The 9,883-nt window shown below is 41.9% G+C and overlaps 1 pseudogene; it reads right to left on the bottom strand.

Moving 5' to 3' along the window:
* Positions 1 to 9,783: 9,783 nt before the first annotated feature.
* Positions 9,784 to 9,883, bottom strand: LOC123945358 (annotated as a pseudogene).

Raw genomic sequence — 9,883 nt, 5'->3', positions numbered from 1 at the left:
AGAAATCAAAGTACCAAGGAGGAGTATGGGGAGGCCTTTCCCTGTTCCTCTCTTACCCAATTCCATCTCAAGTCCTTGGCGCCAGCCAGAGTCATAAAATAGCTGTTATCTGGGGGCTTGGAGCAGATTATCTTGTAGAGTCATATAGATTTTTTAGAGCTTTTGGACCTTTAAGATCTTCCTGCTAATCACAACTATACTGGTTGTAGATAATCCAAATCATCAAGCCACAGGCAGTCACCTGAGGGGCATGGCATTAGGACACTGTGCTCTGCTGGCTCTGCATTCAGGACCTCAGTGAACTCAACAGCTTACTATATCTCCCGCTTCCTGAAGAGGACATCCAGTTCCTCTCTCTAAATCTGACTTTAAGAAGTCTCCTTCCATGCTCCTGTCTTCCCCAAAACCTGAACGTCATTTCCATTTAGATGACCCACTGATGTCCAGCACCACTATGTTCTACCAAAGAACTTCCTGTATCAGGGGCACTTGGGTGGCTCAGTCGGTTAAGTATCTGCCTTTGGCTCCCATCATGATACAAGGGTTCTGGGATTGAGCCCCATATTGGGCTCCGTGCTGGGCATGGAGCCTGCTTGAGATTCTCTCTGACTTGTGCTCGCGTGCGTGCTCTCTCTCTCTCAAATAAAGAAAGAAAGAAAATCTTAAAAAAACAAAAAACAAGAACTTCCTATATCTTCTCAGATGTCACCTCTTCCCAGTTCCCCTTTGTTACCCCCTGGGTAAGGTAGTCCTTACGCTTGCTTCTCTCCTCTTATACCAGCGCTCCCAACCCCCATCATTGGCACTTTCCCTCACTCGGCCTTGTGTTGGAGCTAAGCATGTGTTAGAGCTAGGATAGAGCTTATGTTAGACTTAGGGCCTTTATGCCCTCTCACCAGAGGGGAAGTTCCATGAGGGAAGAGCTTATGAGTGAGAGAAAGAGATGTGGAGCAGCGTGCAGAGGGAAGCATTTAAAGATATATTTCTTCAACATCACAATTTTGGATAGGGTTGACTCTGAATACCAAGCCATTTGAATTACTGCAGGCACTTAAAATGGCAGGTTTAAAGGGGAGATGACGACAAGTGTTTTGCAAGAATCCCATTATTTTTATAATCCCATTATTTTTGTATCTGGTTATAGTCTACTTTTTGAAATGCTGGCCATTTCTCATGGAATCCTGATGCTTTTTGAATTTTGCCAGCAAGAATGTTAAGGTCTTTTTCTCTCTAGCTTTGTCCCACATGTAGGTTCCTGCTGCAGTGAGACACTGGCAGTGTGAAGGGTGTGGAAAGACAGGAGGGGGGTGATAAATGCCGCTCCATGCTGCAGCTCCTGGCTTGGCCATCAGATAACCTGCTCTTTCAGGAAAGAGTTTCTATAAAGACTTAACTGAAAGATCCACCACACGTTATCCAACCGTAGAAAGGATAATGGGAATATAGTAAAACTAAGGGCTTATATCCTCTTTGCCCTGGCATTAGGGATTTCTATGTTCCCTTCCATCCTCTGCTTCTACATCCTGTTTGTACTTTCTCTACCCCTCTGACCCTCCTTCCTTCTCTCTCCCTCAAACCCCCTTCTTCCTTTCTCCCATCACTCCTACTTATACTTTGCAGAGAGCGCTCTGGGAAAACAGCCTCCAGAACGCCTGTGGGGCCACCACAGTCCTTGCAGAGTGGAGCTCATGACCAAGGCAGACTGTGCTGAGGGCGTGTGTGTCAGAGAGCAGGTGTGTGAGCAGTCATAGCCTCCGGATGGAGATGGACGAGGCTTGGGGAGAGGCCAGGGGGGCCCTGTGAGTGTGCTCATGCGCCACAGACATTCAGCATCAACATCCTTCTACAGTTAGTCTTACAGGACGTGGATTCAAATCTTTACTTTCTGTTTCCTAAACTTTGTGGGAGACTTTTCGCTTGGGTTCTGATTAGAAAAGCCTGACCTCTTGTACCATTATTGATTTATGATTGGCTAATTATTTGCCATGGGCTAAATTATGAGGTGGACAAAGTCTAAAACAGCAGGTGTTGGTCTCCCACTTCTGACCCTCCCCCTAAATTCTCTAACCTTCATAAAAAGTCTACCCTTGTTTGGAAAATAATCCGTGACCTATTTGTTATTAAGCATCTCAGGGTTTATCTCTCTTGGGGTTTTTCACTTTTATGGCAGGATTTAGAAATATTTGGAGTCAGGGGCTCTATGGGCAAAGTGACCTCATGACCTTGGGAAAAGTACAGTATTTAATTTTCTTGAACCTCAGTTTCCACTTCCACAAAATGGAAGTGGCAATAAGCGTATCTGCCTACAATATTGAGAATGATTAAGTTATAATCAAAGTGAAGGGGAAAAAAGACATTTGTATAAATGGAAAAGTGCTCCAAGAAGTACCAAGCACTTAGCATAGTGCCTGTACAAAGTTAAGTGTTTGCTTGCTTGGTCGTGGCTACCCTGCCCTACATAAGTAACAGAGCAGGAATCACTGGAGCAACTTAGAAGCAGGAGGTAGAAGGCGGCAGGAGAATAGAGAGAAGGAAACAGAGCAATATGGTGGTTGCTGCCGGTCCATGTAAAGAGCAGGCCAGTAAGGTCTTTTCAGAGGCAGCAATGGCCAAGGAGCAATTAAGGAAAAGGACATTTAACATCTGCTGTGCTGAGCTACAGCTTCACCCTCTTTCCCTCAAGACTTCAGTAAAATCTGCTACATATACAGCTTGGTGTCAGCGGTGCTTGGAGAATTCAGGAAGCTAGAGTATCTCTAATCAAGTTGAGGCATGGGAATAGGGTTGGGGGGAAGGGAGGTGATACTTTTAAAAAGGCGGTCAACATGTAGAGTTAGAGAATTCAGCAGAAGTGTACAAACAGAGCCAGGGACAACAAGGAGAGAATTGCCAAGATTTCTTAGAAATATTGGGAGTGATGGTGATTATTGTCATTCTGTAGGAGATGAGGATTCAAGACAATTTTATTTAAATATGAAAGAATGGGTGCTCCCAGCAGGCTAGAGAGTTTGGGGACATCTAAGTAGTGACTAGCACTTCAGTTACGTGAATGTGTGTGTGTGTGTGTGTGTATTTTTTTTTTAACATATAATGTATTATTTGCCCCAGGGGTGCCGGTCTGTGAATCATCAGGCTTACACATTTCACAGCACTCACCATAGCATATACCCTCCCCAGTGTCCATAACCCAGCCACCCTAGCCCTAACCCCCAACCAGCAACCCGCAGTTTGTCTTATGGTTTGTCTCCCTCCCGATACCTCTCATTTCATTTTTTCGCTCCCTACCCCCACTACCCCCCACCCTGCCTCTCAAATCCCTTATATCAGAGAGCTCATATGATAATTATCTTTCTCTGATTGACTTATTTCGCTTAACATAATACCCTCTAGTTCCATCCACATCACTGCGAATGGGAAGATTTTGGTTTTTTTGTTTTTGTTTTTTCTTAAAGATTTTATTTATTTGACACAGAGAGAGCTAGTGAGAAAGGGAACAGAAGTAGAGGGAGTGGGAGAGCGAGAAGCAGGTCTCTGGCCTAGCAGGGAGCTCGATCCCAGGACCCCAGGATCATGACCTGAGCCAAAGGTAGACACTTAAAGACTGAGCCACCCAGGCACCCTAAGATTTCAGTTTTTTTGGTGGCTGCATATTTTCCCGTTGTATACGCATATACACCACATCTTCTTTATCCATTCATCTGTTGATGGATATCTAGGTTCTTTCCACAGTTTGCCTATTGTGGACTTTACTGCTATAAACGTTTGGGTGCACGCAGTCACATGCATATTATTATCACTTGGTTTATGTTATGCCCCTTAGCTGTATTGTAACCTCTTTGGGATAGTACCTACGACAGGGTGTTGGAACTGAATCTGTGGGGCTTTTTTGCCTTGTATGAATTTCATTCTTGTATATGGACACACCAGATCCTGGCAGTGACCCACAAATAGTATGCAAAGTGTCAGTGTGTTGCTTCTATTTTCAAGATAAGAAAATGCAGCCTCAGATTGGTGACGTCCTGTTCCCTGGGTTCCAGACCCAACAGTGAGCCAAGCCAACCTGGGCCATGAGGATGCATGAGGTAAACCTGGATGTCAAGGTAAAAATCTAGCTTTCCATTCCCCCTCTTACCATCTAGAGCCACGCTCATGCAATAGTCAGTGTCCTCTTTAGTCCCACAGAGGTAATTCGTCTTTCCCCCTCAAATCTCATTTACCACCTACGGCAAAACCTTTAGATGAGCTCTTTTTTTTTTTTTTTTAAAAGATTTTATTTATTTATTTGACAGACAGAGATCACAAGTAGGCAGAGAGGCAGGCAGAGAGAGAGAGAGGAGGAAGCAGGTTCCCCGCTGAGCAGAGAGCCCGATGCGGGGCTCGATGCCAGGACCCTGGGATCATGACCTGAGCCGAAGGCAGAGGCTTTAACTCACTGAGCCACCCAGGTGCCCCTAGATGAGCTCTTTGATATTTAGAAAGCTAATACCAACGGCATCTTTACAGAACTATGGAATTAAATGAAATAAATAATTCATTTAGTTAAATGAAATAATTAAATGAAAATCTTTGACATGTTGCCTGGTACATAGAGATGTTCAATGCATTTTCTCTCCCTTTTCTCTCCTCCCTTCTTTCTCTATCACTAAATTTAAAAAAAAAAAAAAGATATTTATAAGAGAGAGAGAGAGACATCAGGAGTGGGGAGGAGGGGCAGAGGAAGAGGGAGAACCAGACTCCCCACTGAGCCGGAGCTCCATGTGGGACTTGATCCCTGCACTGTGAGATTTAATCCCAGGACCCTGGGATTAATGACCTGAGCTGAAGGCAGATGCTTAACCAGCTGAGCCACCCAGGTACCCTCTATTGCTAAATTTAGGTTCAATGTTCATTCTACCATGCTCTGTTCCTTATGTTTCATTGTATCTTCAATAACGCCATCACATGACATCATCTGACCCTTCACCTGGGGGTAACCCAGCAGGGTGAGACCAGGGACTGGGCTGGCTTTGGACCTGGGCGGAGAGAGCCAGACAAAGCCCCAGGGCATGGTTGAGGTGGAAGGACAGAGATCCAAAGTGGTAGGGCCAAATTTGTTCTCAGGTTCAAGAGGTGACCTCAGAGCCAGATCATGGGATAATTTCAACACAAATACTAGTCCGTGTGAAAATATCTATCAACAAAAGAGAAACATGGTCTGGAAAGTTTATTGGTGTATTAGCCTGTTTGGCTGCCATAGCAAAATACCATAGACTAGTATTAAACAACAGAAATTTCTCACAGTTCTAGAGGGTGAAGTCCAAGACCAGGATGCAGCATGGCTGGGTTGCAGATGGCTGCCTTCTTGCTATGTCCTCCCATGGGAGACAGCAAATGAGCCCTCTGGTTTCTCTATGAAGGCCCCACTGTCATAACCTCATCTAACCTAATTACCTCCCAAAGGGCTCAGCTCCAAATACTATCATATTGGCAGTTAGGGCTTCAACATTTGGGAGTGGGGGAGGACACAAACTTGCAGTCCATAACAGTTACCAATGACCACAGTACAGCTTTTATTTACTTTAGTCTGTGCAATTTGTTTCTAAACAAGCAAAATGCACACCTTTGAAAGCCCAAGTTCATTTTTTTACAGACACAAGGCTCAAGGAGACTTCCATTCATTAGTCACAGATTTCCTGTGACTATAAATATTCTCCCATATTTTTAATGTAAGAATTGAGACAGAATATTAAGTCTGATTTTTAACAAATTTAGAGCAGCAAGTTCTTTGCTGAAACCTTATTTCTTCTTAACAAAAGCCATTGTTTCCTTAAGGAGAGTGAACATTATGACCACAACATTGACTATCTTATGAGGACAGATGTCCTTACAAGAGAAAGGCACAGTGAGGTTGGAGACACAGAAGAGACAAAGCAATATGAGGACTGAGGCAGAGATGGAATTAGGCAAGCCACAGTCCAAGGAATGGCTAGAGTCACCAAAAGCTGAAAGACGCGGGGCGCCTGGGTGGCTCAGTGGATTAAGCCGCTGCCTTCGGCTCGGGTCATGATCTCGAGCCCCGCATCGGACTCTCTCGGGAGCCTGCTTCCTCCTCTCTCTCGGCCTGTCTCTCTGCCTACTTGTGATCTCTCTCTCTGTCAAATAAATAAATAAAAAATCTTAAAAAAAAAAAAAGCTGAAAGACGCAAGGAAGGGGTTCTCCCTTAGAGTCTTTGGAAAGAGTGCAATTCTGAAAACACTTTGATTTGGGGCTTCTGGCCGCCAGAACTGTGAGAGAACAAAATTCTGTTTTAAGCCACTTTACGGTCATTTGCTACAACAGCCTAGGAAGCAAATACAGGTGCCCAAAGGGCAGAACTAAGTTTGAACCCAAGTCTCAGGACTCCTTTAGTCTTATGTTTATTTCCCTGCCACCTTTCCACATTCTCTAAGTTATGATTTTGTCAGAGACATGAAAAAATTCACACTTTTCACAGCTGAAAATATAACTTCTGAGATGAAGGCATTGAAGAACATTGCAGGTGCTGCTTCTCCTATGAGTTGATGCTTAGGCCATCCAACAACTAAGCTTTGGGGCTTGAAAGTAATACATATGACTAAGACTGATATTAGGCATTAGGGAATCATTCTAAGATCTAGAGGAGAGAACTGATAAAATATAGCCAGAAGGGTAAGGCAGTTGACTCCAACAAAATACATACACAGGCGATAACAATATGTAACTCACAAAATCTGTATGCAGTTAACAGGATTTACTGAGCATACCATATGTGCTAGGCATTTTTCAAGACTTCTTGATCTCAATGGGAAAAATGGGATCTCAGGGTAGCAGGGGCTAGGTAACATATAAATGCCCGAGACAGTATAGTCATGGTTAGGGAAATGGGATACAAGTCTTGTATGTTAATCAGGGTGGTTTGAGCTATAGGCATCCTTGTCATTGACTAATTGTTCATGATCTCCATAGAAGTAAGACAAGTGTCTACGAAAGCCTTAACTGAAAAAAAAAAAAAAAAAGTTGGGAGGCCTGGCTGGCTTAGTCAGTAGAGAGTGTGACTCTTGATCATGGGGTCATGAGTTCAAGCCCCATGCTGGGTATAGAGTTTATTAAAAATAGCAGTGATGATGGGGTGCCTGGGTGGCTCAATGAGTTAAAGCCTCTGCCTTCAGCTCAGGTCATGATCCCAGGGCCCTGGGATCTAGCTCATCCGGCTGTCTGCTCAGCAGGGAGCCTGCTTCCCTTCCTCTCTCTCTGCATGCCTCTCTGCCTACTTGTGATCTCTGTCAAATAAATAAATAAAATCTTTAAAAAAACAGTAGTAATGATAATGATAATTATAATAACAATAAAAACATGCCCACAAATCCTTTAAAAAAAAATTGTCTAGATCTGGTAAGCAGAGATCTTACTTGAGGTACAATAATGGAGAACACACCACGTAGCTTTTGTTTCCTTCTCCAGATCCTCTTTCCATCTTTCTCCTCCTGCTCTGACTAGTGCAAGCTACATTACCAGGCTGCCTCAGTCTCTGGTTTTTGGTTAGGTTTAGCCAATGGGAACCACTGACAGAAGACTGGATATCTTTCAGTCTATTCATCAACTACCCCAGTGTTTGTTCAATGGACTCATAAACAAAATGGCCATGGTGGCAGAGAGGGAAGTTATGCATAGGCTCTACAACAGGGACTTCTCACCAAGGCAAATCTGACCTCTCCTGCTGGTGATTGCTGAATCTACCTAAAACAAAGACCAATGCTAAGTTCATAGTATGGCACTGTTCTTCAGGGGCACTAGCCAGTCACTCAATAACAGTTGATTATGTCGTCCCATCATGGAGGGAGTAGCAGTTCCTCAATGAACTTAACACTTATTCTGAATATGGTATCCCTTAATACTTTGATGTTACATAGTAGAAGTTAAGGGAAGACTACAGCAATACCATTAAGTCAGGACCACTATTAGTTCACACACGGAAGAGTAAAGGTTTGAGTCATCAGATAAAGAACCAATTGACCACCAGTTAAGAAACAAGATCTTAACAGCTAGGCATATTTTCCCCTTGGTTTATTCTGTATATATGTATACTTGTTAGTTTCTTTCTTCTCTTTTCCCTTCCTGTGCTCTTCCATATAGGATGAGTTGATCATAGTTAAACTTTTATTTTGTTTTTAATTTATAGGATATCAACGGGGGATCGTGACTGAAAAAGAAAAAGGATGACCATCACACAGACAAGAAAAATGATTGATAAGACTTTGGGTAGACTTTGTAAGAGAGATAGTCACAGCACATTAGGTGTAAGCATTATATCATCACCATCATTTTTTGGAAACTAAATGTGAGTAAAATGGTATATATGGATCCTAAGTACCTAAAATAATGAACTACACTAGACTGTCTACTGGCAACTCAGCTTCCCACTTTGTGCTCCCCAGAGCTCCAGAGTTAGGAATTCTGGAAAATATTTCTTAGATCTCTTGACAACTGTTTTCTATGTTAGAGTCCACAAATGACAGGTGCTTGCATGAAATTTAGAGAACAGAATTGAGGCAGCTTCTTCAAGACTATTCAGACTTTAGTACAACATCCATTCATGATAAAAACCCTCCACAAAATAGGTCGAGAGGGAACATACCTCAACATAATAAAGGCTTTGTATGAAGAATCCACAGGTGACATACTTAATGGTGAAAAACTGAGAGCTTTTCCCCTAAAGTCAGGTACAAGACAAGGATGTCCACTCTCACCACTTTCATTCAACAAAATACTGGAAGTCTTAGCCACAGCAATCAGACAACATAAAGAAATAAAAGGCATCCAAATTGGTAAGGAAGAAGTAAAACTCTATTTGCAGATGACTATGTATCTATAGAAAACCCTAAAGACTCCACCAAAAACCTACCAAAACTAATAAATTAATTCAGTAAGGTCACTGGATACAAAAATCAATGTACAGAAATTGGTGGCATCCCTAAAGACTAATAATGAAGCAGCAGAAAGTGAAATTCAGATAACAATCCCATTTATAATTGTGCCAAAAACAATAAAATATCTAGAAATAAACTTAACCAAAGAGGTGAAAGATCTATACTCTGAAAACTATAAAATACTGATGAAAGAAATTAAAGACAATGCAAAGAAATGGAAAGACATTCAATCTTCATGGGATGGAAGAATAAATACTGTTAAAATGTCTATACTACCTACCCAAAGAAATATACAAATTTAATGCAACCCCTATCAAATTACTGACAGCATTCTTCACAGAACTAGAACAAACAATCCTAAAATTTGTATGGCTCCACAAGACCTTGAATAGCCAAAGAAATCTTGAAAAAAACAAAACAAAACAAAAAACAAACCGGAGGTATCACAATTCCAGACTTCAAGTTATATTACAAAGTGGTAGTAATTATAACAGTATGGTACCAGCATAAAAATAGACACATAGATCAACAGAATAGAAAACAAGAAATAAATCACAACTATATGATTAATTAATCTTCAACAAAGGAGGAAAGAATATACAATGGGGAAAAAGATAATCTCTTCAATAAATAATGCTGGGAAGACTAGGCAGCTACCTGCAAAAAACAAAAACAAAAACAAAAACAAAACGAAACTAGACCCTACACAAAAATAAACTCAAAATGGATTAAAAGCATAAATGTGAGATCTGAAATTATAAAAACCCTTGAAGAGAGCACAGGCAATTTCTCTGACATAGGCTGTAGCAACACTTTTCTAGATATGTCTTCTGAGGCAAGAGAAATAAAAGCACAAATAAACTATTAGGACTATACATTAACCTGTGTGTCATCCTTGCAAAGGGGCTATGCTAATCTCTGCATTGTTCCAATTTTAGTATATGTGCAGCCAAAGCCC

Source organism: Meles meles, chromosome 6 (assembly GCF_922984935.1).
Source record: "Meles meles chromosome 6, mMelMel3.1 paternal haplotype, whole genome shotgun sequence".
NCBI classification, from domain to species: Eukaryota; Metazoa; Chordata; class Mammalia; order Carnivora; family Mustelidae; genus Meles; species Meles meles.
Note: the sequence above shows the minus strand (reverse complement) of the source record. Positions and strands in the feature narration are given on the sequence as shown.